This window comes from Cervus elaphus, chromosome 1, assembly GCF_910594005.1.
Source record: "Cervus elaphus chromosome 1, mCerEla1.1, whole genome shotgun sequence".
In the NCBI taxonomy this organism is placed as follows: Eukaryota; Metazoa; Chordata; class Mammalia; order Artiodactyla; family Cervidae; genus Cervus; species Cervus elaphus.
In genome coordinates, this window is record NC_057815.1 from 18551237 (window position 1) to 18567898 (window position 16662).

Sequence of the window (16662 nt, forward strand, 5' to 3'; positions counted from 1 at the left end):
CCACTTGAAGCCATCATCAAATCAGATATGGTAGCACATCCACCATCATAGACGGGGAACACTATTAATACTCTATATGATTCTAATGCAAAAACTACAACTGCAAGTCAACTTACGACTTTTGCCAACAATGATCCCATTTGTCTTAGGGCAACAAAGGTCATATTGTACTGGATGAGCCCCTGACTGCTTCTGGAAATTTGACCATGTGGAATATTTTGGCAACTATCATTGGAAAAGATTCCGATGCTGGGAAGGCAGGAGGAAAAGGGGATGACAGAGGATGAGATAGCTGGATGGCATCACCAACTCAATGGACATGAGTTTGAGCAAGCTCTGGGAGTTGATGATGGCCAGGGAAGCCTGACATGCTGCAGTCCATGGGGTCGCAAAGAGTCAGACACGACTGAGCAACCGAACTGAACTAGGCAACTATTGATATTTCACTGCTGTTCCAGTTTGAGCAGTTAACTCCATAAAGCAAAAATTGTGTCATGTTTTCAGCTTTCCAGATTATCTATGTTCTAATAGTGGTGAGCATTCTGTCTTTAAAAAAAAAAAAATCACTTAATAGATTAACTGTCATGATTTTCAACAGATACCTTATTATCCTCAGATTACTGGAGTCAAAATGAGGTGGAATGAACATCTTTAAGTTAACTCAAAAGGATTTCTGATTCTTCCACTCTCAACTCTGTTCTACATAACTGAGTAAGAAAGTCCAGTCACTAAAAATGGCTGTCCCCCAACAAGGTCATCCTTTGGTTATCTGTAGGCTAATGAAGAAAATGAGTGATTAAATAGGCTAACTTACATGGCTGATTCATGTCAATGTATGGCAAAAACCACTACAATATTGTAAAGTAACTAGCCTCCAACTAAAAAAAAAAAAGGGGGGGGGGGGCTAACTTAAAAATTGGGAATTTTACCATGGCCAGTTCTATGCATGATGGTTCCTTCTTCCCATTGACTTCTACTCTGAGGAAGCCCAACTGATACTGTCTGTAAGTAGCCATCTAGAGAGACCTCAAAGAATTCAAACTTAGTTCTGACTTAGGCTCCTATACTCTTCTTAGACTCACAAGATCCTGGGTCATAAAAACAATTACCTGTTGGTGAAGTACACTGTTCACAGAGTTTACCTACAGTGGTCTGTATAGGCAAATGTAGGAGTAGCTGCTCAGGTCCCTCAACTGGCTTCTATTGACACCTGAGGAGTGTTTCCTCATTACTGCTATAAAGGGATGGAGGTTCTAGTCCCCAAGTATTCTTTTAGTGATAACTTCCTGATTTGTAAAGGTTGAAGATGCCTCATTGTTCCCCACATAGCTTTACTGATTCTACAGATGGGAGGCTTTAATAGCACCTGGTGGCAGTCAATGTTCTGACTCTACTAAATATCCGTGTCACTACCTTAGCAGGAAAGAAGAGCAACATCTCACTAGTTCATGGCAGCATGGAAATCCAGGATCTTTATATAACTCCCTTAGTACCATGGGTCTGTCCTTTCAGGATAAAAGTTCCAGCTCTCAATTCAATTTCCCTTATATCACTTTGGGACCACTCAGAATATAACCAGATAAGGGAAATTTAGGTTTCCCACCTAGCCTTTGCTGGAATGGATAAATGTTCAGTCATAGCTTTTTGCTGTGGTGCTTTGCTAGTGTGGAGACTATGTCTAAGAGTTTGTCTTGCTAGGCTGTCCCTTTTCCTGTACTTAGCTGGAGGAGTAGGGAAATGCACATTTGCTCTATCTTCCTAGAAAAAGATTGGAAAGAAAAGATGCAAGGAACAGGGGTTACTGTTTGGACAAGGAAAACAGATTTCATCATTAAAATTTTCTGGTATTTACCTCAGAAGGGAAGAAAGGTTCAACTTCTTTAAAGGGATATGTGGGAATTTCCTCAAGTCAGAGGCCCAATGACATGTACTTTATCCTACAAAAAGAAAAAAATGAAAGAAAGAAAAAATGTAGATATATCATATTCAGACAATTCTGGAGTCCTCAAATTTTTCACATCTGTTAAGAGAGTTTTCAATGCACATTACCAAACTTATGAAAACTTTTGAGACGCATTCCCTTACATTTTTCACTGTGCCCTATGCTCTAGTCATTTTATTCTATTCTCACTTCCCTAAACTCTCCAGTTATCCTCTCTTCTGCCAAAGATATCCTCTTTGTCTCACTCAAACCTTGCACACATCTCTCTGACTCTAGTAAATCCTCCTTGAATAATTCTAACTTGAGGGAATCATCTATTTCATCCTGAGACCGTGATTAATTGAACTTGGAAAGTAAGTTAAACTTACTATCTCAAGACATTCCTACTTTAAGTGTCTATGAATGTGACTACCAATAATCCAAATCAATAGTCACATCACAAGTTGCTGACCAGCTTTCAGTTAACCTTGCTTATGTAAGTTGCCTATTCTGGTCCAATTGGATGAAGCTAAGAGGTCACTGCAAATGGTGATTGCAGCCATGAAATTAAAAGATGCTTACTCCTTGGGAGGAAAGTTATGACCAACTTAGATAGCATATTAAAAAGAAGATACATTGCTTTGTCCACAATGGTCCATCTAGTCAAGGCTATGGTTTTTCCAGTGGTCATGTGTGGATGTAGGAATTGGACTATAAAGAAAGCTGAATGCTGGAGAATTGATGCTTTTAAGTTGTGGTGTTGGAGAAGACTCTTGAGAGTCCCTTGGACTGCAAGGAGATCCACCAGTCCATCCTAAAGGAGATCAGCCCTGGGTGTTCATTGGAAGGACTGATGCTGAAGCTGAAACTCCAATACTTTGGCCACCTGATGTGAAGAACTGACTCATTTGAAAAGACTCTGATGCTGGGAAAGTTTGAATGCAGGAGTAGAAGGGGACAACAGAAGATGGGATGGTTAGATGGCATCACCAACTCAATGGATGTGAATTTGAGTAAATTCTGCAAGTTGGTGATGGACAGGTTGGCCTAGCCAGCTGCAGTCCATGGGTCGCAAAGAGTCAGACACGATTTAGTGACTGAACTGAACTGAACTGGAACCACCAGGGTCCATGAGGTCACTTTTTCTTTCCCACCAACCACCAGAGCCACCTCTGCCACAGCCACTGCCTAGGAGTTGGAAAGATGGCGGGAGGAAGCCTTCAGGTTTTGGGGCCTTAGACTAGTTGCACTCTGGATGAAGTTCTGTCTTCCACGCCCTGAATCAGGGCACCTCCAGTTTCCTCCTCAAGATGGGTCCCCTTGGGAACCCCAGGGCCTTTTATGTGGGAGGGCTCTTTGTCCCCTCCATGACCTTCCATGTGATCCATGGGTCCTTCAGGACCTCCATGGCCCCTGGACCTCCTCAGGAGGTAGTGGTGTCCCTCTGTCCTCATGGTGTGTCATTCCTTCCCACATGCTGTTCATTGGAAGCTTCTTCTTTGCAAGAGAGACTCTTGAAAATCTCCCCCATCAAACCACTCTACAGAAGTTTTAGCATATCTTCATAGGACACTGTAGCATCATGGTCTTTGGGTTTTCCTGTTTCTTTGTCCAAGTAGATATGGATTATGTGTTGTCCACTCCTTAATTTTAACAGCTGCGCACTGCTTAAAGAAGTCTGCCAGGTTGCCTAATGTCACACTGGCATTTAATCTGCCCTTGCACATAAATTTCACTGTTTCCAGAGTCTTCATCTGGACCTACGGTAGGCCTAAATCAAGATCTTGTCCTTCATCCATGAGTCCACCAAGCTTATTGAAGCCACCTCACTCTCTAGCAACCATTCTGCCTCATCTTTCCCTCTGCCCACCTCTGCTCATACTTCCACAATAAAATCTCCCTTTTCCTCTGCCCAGGTTAACCAAGTCACTTATTCTCCCATTCTCTTCTGGTCAGGAACATCCTCCAGACTCCTGCTTGTAAGCGGGAGTGGAGTACTCTTGGAGTGGTCCTGTGGGAATGAACTCTGTTGCCGTAGCTGCTGTTTTCTTGCCTATATTGCCTTGGAACCTGGCTATAGCATTCAGTTGGGGGATGGAGTGTAACTAGTAGGTGTCCACTGCTCATAGTTGCTTTGTTGACCATAGTAGCTACTCTGCTTTCTATAGCTGAGCAAGCTGAGTGTCATATGCAGACTAAGCTGCATAAGAGGCCTGGTTGGTAATATCTGTAGCAGTGGTTGTATCATAAGCAGCAGTACCATGTACTGGACAGGCTAATAGTACACTTGTTGGGGGTGCAGTTCAAGTAGAATATCCATTGGGAGGCTCCCCATAGGAAGCTGCATATGTGGTCTGCCCATAGGTTGCATTGATCTGAGCCTGGGTATAAGTGACATTAGTGGGCTGTCCATATGGTCCAATATGCCTGAGTGGTCTGTGCATATCCAAGAGTGGGGTAGGTGGTGTAAGCACCATAGCCCTACTGGGCTGTAGGTACTGTAATCCATGGGTACTGTTTTCTTTCCACAACTACAAATTTTAAATGTAATGAAAATAGAATAAAGTAGGTCTTAGATAAGCATCTAAGCTTCTAGGCATTCACAGTGCAAAAATATCTTAGAAGCATTTTTCTTTTCTTTTCTTTTTTTTTTTCAGTTTCTGCTCAGATGGTAGATGCTGTGTTGAGTCTTGTGGAGACAAAAATGAGTAAGATACAGACTTTTACAGAAAGTAATCATAAGTCAGTCACAATGACTCCTTTTTGAGCTCATGCTTGAAATTAAAAACAATAATAATAATAATAATCACTACTAATAAAAAGTTCTTCCAATGTTTCCCATTTGCCTTCTTCTTGACTAGAGAGTAACCCTTTGTTCTCAAGGGTTGGACAAATTAACATGTATTGGACTTAGTTACAAAGAATTATCAGTCTTCTATGGTTATGACAGCTAAAAAATGTCTCAACAAAAATTCCAGTGAAAAATCAAAATTGTTGTCCAGACTAGGATAAATACTAAAGATTTATGATGTCTTTAGGATAAAATGAATCTTGAATCCAGTTTTTTACTTTTTTAAGATATGAAAACCACTTCTCAAAACTAAGTAAACCACTTTGAAAAACATTGCTTCGGAGATATTTTTGAAAGTAAAAATATAAAATAGAATCTTCATGGTATATATTAAGCTTTAGCTGTAAATTAGCTGTTTTGATCACTTAGTTAAAATACTATCTCATCCTTGTTTAGAGTAGAATGATTTTCCTATAAAAGACAGAGTTTGATATCAAGATCAGAATTTGCAATCTCCCAGCTTAATCAAGGCTGAGTACTCTCATTGCCTACTAATCTATCAGAAACTGATGTGGTTGTACTCTGTGAACTCAGGTGTGCTGCTGAAATGACTCATATTGGCAGAAAGTTCAGGTTCATTAGATAAAAATCAAACTTGATCTTGCCTTGTAATGAAATCTTCTAACATGCATTTAAAAAACAATAGTGTAAAAAAAAAAAAAAAAAAACAATAGTGTAGCTCTCTGTGTTTCAAGCACTTCTGTCAATTTCTCCTAAGATACATATGTTCTTCTAATTTATTCAAATATGTTACAATCACACTTTATCTTAACAGCACAACTTTTTCTAAGTGCTAAAAAATGCTCCTGATATAACTAAAGAAGGACATGAGATAGCATTTTACTCTTAGAGAATGGGAATGGATCTTTTTAATTGTCCATAACTTCCTATGCAAAACTCCAAGAACACAAATATTCTTGACAATTGTCCAAAAGTAGGAGTATTTTGAGGTAGAAGGCCAAAAAGTGGAACAACAAGAACAACAACAAAAAACTTTGTTTATATAAGAAGTGAATTCTAAATTTTGGTTACTTTAGGTTAGAGTGCCCACTTTCTTAGCCACCACTAACTGGAATGCAACTATGTGTTACTGACCAGGTACTGAATAGTCAAAAATTAGTGCTAATAAAGTACTGTTTTGTCATTTAAGTAGCTACTATCCACATGATTGATATATTTTCTTGTCATGTGTGACAAAATCTGGGCCCCAAGTGAGGTTCTGAGATATATACCATCTTGAAAATTTTGTGTACGTGAGACATAGAGGAGGCTGAATATATGCACTACTTTGATTTGGTCTGATGGCCTTAGAGCTTAAAGAAGTCAATTATATAATAGTTCTATTGGTCACTGTGATTCCTGTTCCTTGCTTGTCTCTCATTGCATCTCTAAAGTGAATGATCTGTTATGATCAGTATCTTTAGAGAACAAACTTATGGTTACCAAAGGGGAAGAGTTGGCGGGAGGGCTAAATTGGGATTTGGGGATTGACATGTACAGACAGCTATATTTAAAATAAAATGCATTTCCAGACTTCCCTTGAGGTCTATTGGTTATGAATCTGCCTGTCAACACAAGGGACAAGGGTTTGACCCCTGGTCTGGGAAGATTCCATATGCTGCAGGGCAACAAGCTTTTGTGTACCACAACTTCTAAGCCTGTGCTCTAGAGCCCTCAAGCTACAACTGTGGAGCCCAACTACTGAAGTCCATGTGCCCTAGAGCCCATTTTCCTCAACAAGAGAAGCCATCATATGAGAAATCTGCACACAACTAGAGAGTAGCCCTTGCTCACTGCAACTAGAGAAAGCTCACAGGCAGCAATGAAGATCCAGCACAGCCAAAAATAAATAAATAAATTTTAGAAATAAAATAAAATGTATTTCCATGAAAAAGATTTTTGTCTTCTCAGACCTTTTTTTTATGCCAGAAGTTTGTTATTTGTAATAAGGTTTTCATGATTTTTTTGAGTCATATAGGAAGTACTGTTGCCATGTGAACTATATGTGTAAAGCAGAGAAATTAATGGTTATTTTCCTTTATTTTAGCAAGCATGGAATAAATACCACCAGTTCTAAGTTGGGCTAATTATGTGAATCCCATAGAGATGTATGATGAAGCAGCCATTGATCACAGAGTCTAAAATCCAGGAGGGAAGGTAACACATACAAATACATGCAATATCTACAATTGTTAAAAAGTATACCTCATGAGTAGAATTGAGAAATGTTGGGGCTGAGAAAGGGAAAGATCCATTCAACTTTGGAGTTATCAGGGAAGACTTAACAAGGTCAGTAGATAAAGCAGTGTTTGTAGATAAGCACAGCAGAAGAACACAATTTAATCTCTTCTTTCATTTTCTATTTAATGTTTAAATCTCCATACCTCACTTTGTCATTTGTAACAGATTTAAAACTTTTGTCTTAAGGATAGATTGCATTAAATATAAATGGCAAAAAATAAAAGATTGAAAAAAAAATCATAGGAGAAAACCTTAATGATCTTGGAATAGCAAAAGCTTCCTTAAATAATACAGAAAGAGGCTAAGAGCATATTCATTTTTGTTTTGTCTTCACCAACCAGTAAGATAGTAGAAGAAAAATTGACAGATTATAAGAAGATGTGACAATATTGATGATACTATGTCTGAGAGATGACTCATATTATGACTCATATACTCTAGTATATTTAAAAACAAAACAAAACAAACAAACAGAAAAACAACCTCTCAGGATTAGGTAAGGAAATGCATTGAAAAATAAGTAAGAGACTTGCCAGTCACATCACTAGATAACAGTCTACTTGCCCCATAAACACGAAAAGTATTTGACTTCACTTATTATTTGAGAAATGGAGAATAGAATCACAGTATACACAATTTTACTAGAAGAATGGAAATGACAAAAGAAAGTTCCAAATATTGACGAAGATGTGTAGGAATTAGAATTCTCATGTAATCTTAGTAGAAGTATAGACTGGTAAAACAGCCTTGGAAGTTCTTTGACAGTTTCCAATAAACTCAAGCATAAGCTGACTCTATAACTCAGCAATTCCAGCCATAGAAATATAACTGTATTGTTTCCTATTGATGCTGTAACAAATTGTCATAAATTCTGTGACTTAAAACAGCACGAGTTTGTTATCTTACAGTTTTTTAAATCAAAACCTCATCAGCTCTCATTGGGCTAAACTAAAGCAGTTATGTTCCTTTCTGCACACTCCACGTGAGACTTCCTTCTGAAACCATTCCCAGCTTCTAAAAATTCCCTGCATTCCTCATGTCATGGTGAAGACCTGAATTATTAATGCCAGGAATGTTCCTCACCCTTCTCCCCTCATTGAATCTCTCTCTTTGTCTTTCTGCCATCTCTCTGTCTCTCGCTCTGCCTGTATTTCTGTCTCTATTTGTGTATCCTCTTCTCTATGTCTCTGATTTTCTTCCTCTATTTCACTCTTTCTCATCCACAGTAGCAAGGAAAGTTTATTTGCTTTTAAATATTTGTGTGATCAATTGGGCCGATCTAAATAACCTAGGTCACTTCCTCCATCTCAAATTCTTAACTTAAATCATATCTGCAAAGTCCTATTGGTCATGTAACATGCTGACAGATTTGAGGACTTAGGAAGTAGTTATCAAGTTCAAAAACAGTCAAAATTCATCAATATATTACAAACCATAATGGGAGCATCCTTGTGAAGGATGTGATTTACGATTAGGACATGGGTGGGGGAACTTTCCAGGATGACAGCACTGTTATGTTTCTTATCCTGGGTACTGGGTAACATGTTTAATAGTTTGTGAAAATTATGTATGCCATGCTTAAATATTACATTTGAAAAATCTTCTGTACTAAATTGACAGAATGACAGTAGGTTTAATAACCAAATGACATAAAAATATTAGAAATTATCTTTATTACCTACTATTTGATAGATGTACTGATATTTTTTTTCCTGTTCTCACATAGCCCATAAGATATGATTTTTTCCAACTTAACAAATAAAGGTGCTAAAAACCAGAAGTGCTAACTAGCATAGCTAATAAATATCATCTTGACTTTAAAAAAAAAGAAAAATCTTATTTTTTGCTTCTAAATAATGGAAATCATTGGGCTTCCCTGATAGCTCAGTTGGTAAAGAATCTTCTTGCAATGCAGGAGACCCCAGTTCAATTCCTGGGTCAGGAAGATCTGCTGGAGAAGGGATAGGCTACCCTAATATCCTTTATCACTAATAAATGACAGAAATGGTATGGATCTAACAGAAGCAGAAGATATTAAGAAAAAGTGGCAGGGATATATAGAATAAATATAAAAAAAAAAAAACAAACAAAGATTGTCATGGCTCAGATAACCATGATGGTATGATCACTCACCTACAGCCAGACATCCTGGAGTGTGAAGTCAAGTGGGCCTTAGGAAGCATCACTATGACGAACAAAGCTAGCGGAGGTAATGGAATTCCATTTGAGCTATTTCAAATCCTAAGAGATGATGATGTTAAAGTCAATATGCCAGCAAATTTAGAAAACTCATCAGTGGTGACAGGACTGGAAAAAGTCAGTTTTCATTCTAATCCCAAAGAAAGGCAGTGCAAAATAATCTTCAAACTACCACATATTTGTACTCATCTCACACACTGGCAGAGTAATGTTCAAAATTCTCCAAGCCAGACTTCAACAGTACATGAAATAACTCCCAGATATTCAAGCTGGATTTAGAAAAGGCAGAGGAACCAGAGATCGAATTGCCAACATCCGTTGGATCATAGAAAAATGAGAGTTCCAGAAAAACATCTGCTTCTGCTTATTGACTATGCCAAAGCCTTTGATTGTGTGGATCACAACAAACTGTGGGAAATTCTGAAAGAGATGGGAATTCCAGACCACCTTACCTGCCTCCTAAGAAATCTGTATTCAGGTTAAGAAGCAACAGTTAGAACCAGACATGGAACAACAGACTGGTTCCAAATTGGGACAGGAGTACATCAAGGCTGGCTGTATATCGTTCCCTGATTATTTAACTTATATGCAAAACACATCATGCAAAACACTGGGCTGGAAGAAGCACAAGCTGGAATCAAGATTTCCAGGAAAAATATCAAAAACCTCAGATATACAGATGACACCACCCTTTTATCAGAAAGTGATGAAGAACTAAAGAGTCTCTTGATGAAAATGAAAGTGGAGAGTGAAAAAGTTGGCTTAAAATTCAACATTCAGAAAAATAAGATCATGGCATCTGGTCCCATCATTTCATGGAAAATAGATGGGAAACAATGGAAACAGTGAGAGACTATATTTTGGGGGGGTTAAAAATCACTGAAGATGGTGACTGCAGCCATGAAATTAAAAGACACTTGGTCCTTGGAAGAAAATCTATGACCAAGCTAGACACTGCATTAAAAAGCAGAGACATTACTTTGCCAACAAAAGTCTGTCTAGTCAAAGTTATGGTTTTTTTCCAGAAGTCATGTGTGGATGTGAGAGTTTGACTATAAAGAAAGCTGAGTGCCAAAGAATTGATGCTTTTGAACTATGGTGCTGGAGAAGACTCTTTTGAGTCCCTTGGACTGTAAGGAGATCAAACCAATCAATCCTAAAGGAAATCAGTCCTGAATATTCATTGGAAGGACTGATGCTGAAGCTGAAACTCCAATAGTTTGGCCACCTGATGGGAAGAACTAACTCATTGGAAAAGAGCCTACTGCTTGGAAAGATTGAAGGTGGGAGAAGGGGATGAGAGAGGATGAGATGTTTGTATGGCATCATGCACTTGATGGACATGAGTTTGAGCAAACTCTGGGAGTTGGTGATAGACAGGTAAGCCTGGCATGCTGCAGTCCCCGGGGATGCAAAGAGTCAGACGCAACTGAACAACTGAACTGAACTGAATGGAAATTATCCTTTGCTTTACTTACATAAAAATGTATCACTTCATATATGATATTGAAAAATGTGACTATGCTTCTTTATTAGAATCTATGTACTGTTTTCTGGCCAGTGACAAATGAGCACGTATAACTACATGCAGCACACACATCAGCATGCATGCTCACTCACTTCAGTGGTATCCAACTGTTTGTGACCCCATGGGCTGTAACTTGCCAGGCTCCTCTGTCCATGGCATTCTCCAGACAAGAATAACCTGAGTGGGTTGCCATGCCCTCCTCCAGGGGATCTTCCCAGCCCAGGGATCAAACCTGGGTCTCCTGCATTGCAGGAGGATTCTTTCCCATTGAGCCATCAAAGAAGCTCCTATATGCAGCATATAATCAAATATTTTAGGAAGAGTTTCAGTTGCTTCCATAAATTTTCCAGACAATAGCATTGCAACTTGAAACGACATGCCTTCCAGAGTAGTAAGCCAAGACTTCTGCTTTATAAGGGATGTTGTTCTGTTAAATCATGGGAGAAAAAGAGGCCTTGGAAAGGCAGAAGGATCCTAGAGAGCTATGGGATTCACTACATCTTTATCAACAGCTGATTATCTGTGCAGCATTAGGTATGCTTTAGATGTGCAGCAGCGCGAGCCCTAAGAACAGGACTCTATTGGCTTTCCGTGTAAACCAGGGGATGTCAGCCTCTTTCTCTCTCTTACTCTTAGAACCACCAGGTTCCGGTCCATTAAAGGACCAAGAAGTGGCGCCCGAACAGGGACTCTGGTACACGTGACTTCGAACGGAGTGACCCCCAGGGCCTATTGAGGCCGGTAAGTACTAAGACATGGGTAAATCAGCTGGAAAGCCCCTCACTTTTCTACTTTACTTTAGCACTTATTTAAAGTTCAGGGATTTTCGGTTTCTTGCCAGAGAGTAGAGGCTTGCCTTCAGACAGTGGTTGAATGTAACCCTTGGTTCCCTAATAAAGGTAGTTCTGATAGACTTCTGGCCCCTATGGGCTCTCATTGAAACTGTGATTCTGCCATTTCAAGGTAATTCTAGCCCTCCTGATATTGGCAACAGGCAGAACACTTATTACATGAATATAAATTAGATGATGATACCTTACAAAAGGCCCAATTAGAACAACAAAAGATACTTCAAGATTTTCCTACTAACCCTTCGCCGGTTGCTCCAAGTGCTCCTCCCCTGCCAGAGGGCACATATCCCAAAGTCTCTCCCTCAATAAAACCTGATCATTTTGACAAAGACTCCCCTAAGACACCTTTTAACATTAAAACTGACAACACCTTTCTGAATAACAATAATCTACCTGCTTCCCAACAGAGGCTCTCTGAGTTGCTGGCTTTGCAATTGCAAGTCTCTGAAGCTGAAGGTTTCTCCGCCTTTCCAGTTTTAAAAAATGTTGATGCTCAGGGGCAAATAACACCTCAATATGAAGGTATTAACCTTTTTCACATACAACAAGTGAAAAGGGCCATAACTTTGTATGGGCCACATTCAGCTTTTACTAGAGAGATTCTAAATGTTCTGGCATCTTCTATTGGAAACTTTATTCCCTATGATTGGCAAATTTTAATAAAAGCTCTCCTTAAACCAGGAGAGTATCTTCAATGGACAATGTGGTTTCAAGATACAGCCAGAGATCATGCTAACAAAAATGTTCAGGCAAAACCAAATTACTTTTGAAATGTTAACTGGCACCAGACAATTTGACGCTATAAAAGCTCAAATACGACGCCCTCCTTTGTTACATGATCAATTAAAAACAGTGGCCCTTGAAGCTTGGGATTGAATTACTCCTCAAGGGGAGCTTACAGGCAGCTACACTAAAATATTACAGGGACCTAATGAAAAGTATGCCGATTTCTTAGCTAGATTAGAAACTGCTATTTCTGTACAGCAATTGAAGAAGAAGCTAAAAGGCAACTAAAAAAATTACTTGCTTATAAAAATACAAATCAGGAATGTCAAAGGTCTATAGCCCCAATTCGTGATACAGAGACTATTTTTGATTATTTGAAGGCTTGTCACAATATAGAATCAAAAACTCAAAAGATACAAATGCTAGCTGAAACAATGGTTGCTGCCTTAAAAACAAGAAAATAATAGATGTTTTACATGTAGAGATAAGTATCATTTAAAAAGAGGCTGCCCTAAAAAAACTTTTAAAAAACCTCCAAAAATCTGCCCTTACTGCCATAGAAAAATGCATTGGGCCAAAGAGTAGAAATCTAAATTTGATATTAAAAAAAAAAAAACAAAACAAAACCTATTCCGGGAAACTCCAAGCAAGAGACCTCCCAGGTCCCCTTCAACAAAAACCAGGGACAAATTCCATCTTTTCCCTCAAACCCTCAACATCCAGCAGTGCTGCCCTCGATTATACCAGCCCTAAACTCCTTTACCGTCAAGCAGTCCCCTCTAGAATATCTACTAGATTTTTTGGGCCCCTGCCCCCACAAACCTTCAGTCTTTTATTGACCGATCTAGTTTGACTTAACAGACAAAAAAGACAGGGGTCTCCAAATGGAAAAAATAGGCTGCAAGTGTCAGACATTTTTCTCTCTCTTAAACAGCAGGAAAAAAAGAAAAAAAAAAAAAAACTAGATATATATATATATATATTTCTTCTCTATACAAATTTAAAAAGAGGTTTCTCTTGAAATACTGTGTTGCCATAATGACACCTGGTTTCACTTGAACTTAACTTTTCTCAAACCCTGAGTTAACCAATGCATTTTTCTTATGAAAATGTTTGTCTTAAGCTATGTTAATGTGCTATACATTTACCCCAGACTCTGTCTTCAAGTTGGTTCTGCCTAAAACTCAAAACAGATTTGACAAACCCGTATGTTTTACTCATGCAAATGTTCTCTTAAGCTATGTTAATGAAACTGTATTTGCTTAGAAACCTGCCTTTACACTAAATTTCATTCTGCTCAACAAAATAAATTATATGTTCTTATTCAAGTTATTTGCCTATATCCTTACCCCATTAATCTAGTCTCTGATTCTAAATATTCAGTTTTTGTATTAAAAGATATAAAAACCTCCACCATAAACTCCTAGTTCTATTAAAACAGACACTGGCCCTGCCTATATTTCTAGATACTTTAAATAATTGTTACAATCTTTTTCTATTAAACATATTACAAATATTCCTTATAATCCACAGACATGAGACATAGTCAAACAAACACATCACACACTAAAGTTACAAATAAAAAAATTAAAGAAGGGGGAATACACAGGTACACTACTGTCTTCCTTATCTAAAGCAGACTTTACTAGATTCCAACATAAGATATTTTCTAAACCCATAATTATTGTTAATACAGCTTTATTTGTTTTAAATTTTTTAAACCTACCACAGGGAAATATTTTAACAAGAGAAGAAAAACTTCGAGGAATTGAAGGACACTTCTCTTCCTCTGCCCATTTGGGACCAAGACGGGTTCAATAAACAATAGAAATTTGAGAAATTAATCTTATGGGTAAAGGAATATGCTTGTATTTCCCCAGGTGGGTCCAACAAACTTTTTCCTCAGAAAATTCAACCCAAGGGGGCCCCCGACATTCAAAATAGAAACAACAAAAACCCCAGGAGGAAGAAGTTCCAATACAGGCCATGGCTGCTCTAAAGATCTCCAGAAAGCACCGCCCTCAGCGACATCAACCCTATGATCTCCCCACTTGGGGACAAATAAAAACCCTCACTAGTCAAGTTAAGAATCTGATTTCTCAACAGGGAATGCCTCAGAGTCCTGAAACCTTATCGCTATGCTCCGTTGGCCTGTGACCGCCCCCCGCCCACTCAAGCTGGATTAACTAATTTACTTACCCAACCCCCTTTTATTTCATGTCATAAAATGGACGGAGAAAAGACCCAGCATAACAACCAATGCCTCCACCCTGCCCTCTCCCTGGAACCCTCACACCCTGGGGAGGAGGGAAAACTAATTAACATTTCTTTAGGTTATGAAGTCTTTCCTTTGTGCATGGGCCCAGCAAAATTATGCATAAATGTCGGTCTATAAACCTGTGCTTTCGTCCTGCCTCCAAAAGAAGACTTTCAGGCATTGCTGCCCTTTTCTGTCTGTGAACCATGTTTACTACTGAAACTTTAGGGAAAGAGGGAAAGAACAAAAAACATTATGTAAAAGGTTACTAACACAACGTTGAAACATTACCATGAGAAAGGACTTCTTGGCTGACATCCTCCTCCTCCTCGAATCATCATCCTCAGTAAACAAATTGGGCCTGAACTAGAGACATATAAAACATATGGAAACTTGCTGCCAGCACCCAAGAACTTGGGACTCCGACCAGAGATTTCACAGAGACTAGTCGTGGTCATAGTAACTATTTCTTTCGCTATAATCATTCATATTATATAGGCCTGTGTCCCACTTCCTTTTGTTATAGCCGTAAGAAATTTACAACTTGATCTATAACTTATATTAATTGCCAATTTTGTGATACTCCTGTTTAATTCAATCATAGTACCTACTATTGGGAACAAATCAAATGTCATTTACATGATAATGACTCTCTGAATGTACAATTACTGCAAAAGAAAATCTTTGAAACTTTTTCTAAACATCTGCCCTCTTCCACTAACTTGGAAACTTTAGCTGAACAAATTATCCGGGCTAGACCCACAAGGATGGTTCCAAAGTATTACCCACAGCATCTAGAACTATAACTTTAGTGGTTGTCTTGATAATTGTATTTGTTGTTTATCGTTGCCTTTCTATAAGGTTGGTTAATACTAACAAAACTCATTTGGTCAAGACCTTATTTTTTTACAAATATAATAAAATAGGGGGAATTGTCAGGATGCATTGAACAAGAGGCTTCCTGTGTGCTGTTTTAGATCTGTCAGGAACCCTCTGGCCCTTATTGATTCCTGAATATTCAGGAATTAAGTGGAGAGGCACGCCTTTCCCGGGGCTGAGGAATCCAGGCATTTCTCATTACAGTGATAAATACCCTCTTCCTTTTTATGAGCCAAATGGTAAAAGGTGATTGTTTGCAACTCTCTCTCTTTGATAGGGATCATCTGATGTTTTGTAAGGAATTTTAATCTTTGTCTTTGCTGAGAATAACCATCTGGTAAGACAGCATATATGCCCACGCCATGTTGATTAAAACACCTTTGTTCCATCAGAGCTTTGGTCCCCATCTCTCTCTCTCTCTCTCTCTCCCCCCCCGCCCCCCGTCTAATTCCTTGGAGCGCGGAGGCCCGCTGAGCTCACTTTCTTGCCCGGGCTTCTAAGACCCTCTCGAGAAGGCACACTGTGCCTTCACCCACTCGAGAGGGCGGCCGGTGCCTACGTGCAGCGGCACGAGCCCTAAGGACAGGGCTCTATTGGCTTTCCGCGTAAACCAGGGGGTATCAGCCTCTTTCTCTCTCTTACTCTCGGAACCACCAGGTTCCGGTCCATTAAAGCACTAACAAGCGCTATCAGCCTCTTTCTCTCTCTTACTTTCTTATTGTTGACTCCAGACCACCAGGTTCTAGTCCATTAAAAGACCAACAGGTAATGGGCAGGGAGGCCTGGCGTGCTGCGATTCATGGGGTCACAAACAGTCGGACACGACTGAGCGACTGAACTGAACTGAACTCTGAACCCAGAAAGTGGAAACAATGTTTTCTGCTCTTGAATTGACTTCCTGCTCTGTGAGGGAGGCACTAGGCAGGGGCAGTAGCTCTGGTCTTGAATTGCCTTTCTCAGCATAAAGCCTCTGCTCATTCAGCGAGCTGGCTCAAGGGTAGTTAGGACTCAGTGTTCTTGGCTTGTGCACCTAGCACTAGCATAATGCTTTTATCTTATGAGTTGATAACTGAATAGAAAATGTGTGCCCAGGTCTCTCAGTCCCTCTTGTCTAGACTAGAGCTCTTCCAAAACTAAGATGAGAGGAATAAGAAGTGCTGGGATTCTGACCTTCCTGAAGAAAGAATCCACACCCTTTTATTGGAAGCT

General features: G+C 39.2%; 1 pseudogene; it reads right to left on the minus strand.

Annotated features, from left to right (window-relative positions):
* Positions 1-3316: 3316 nt before the first annotated feature.
* LOC122681899 lies at positions 3317-15032 on the minus strand (annotated as a pseudogene).
* Positions 15033-16662: the final 1630 nt, after the last annotated feature.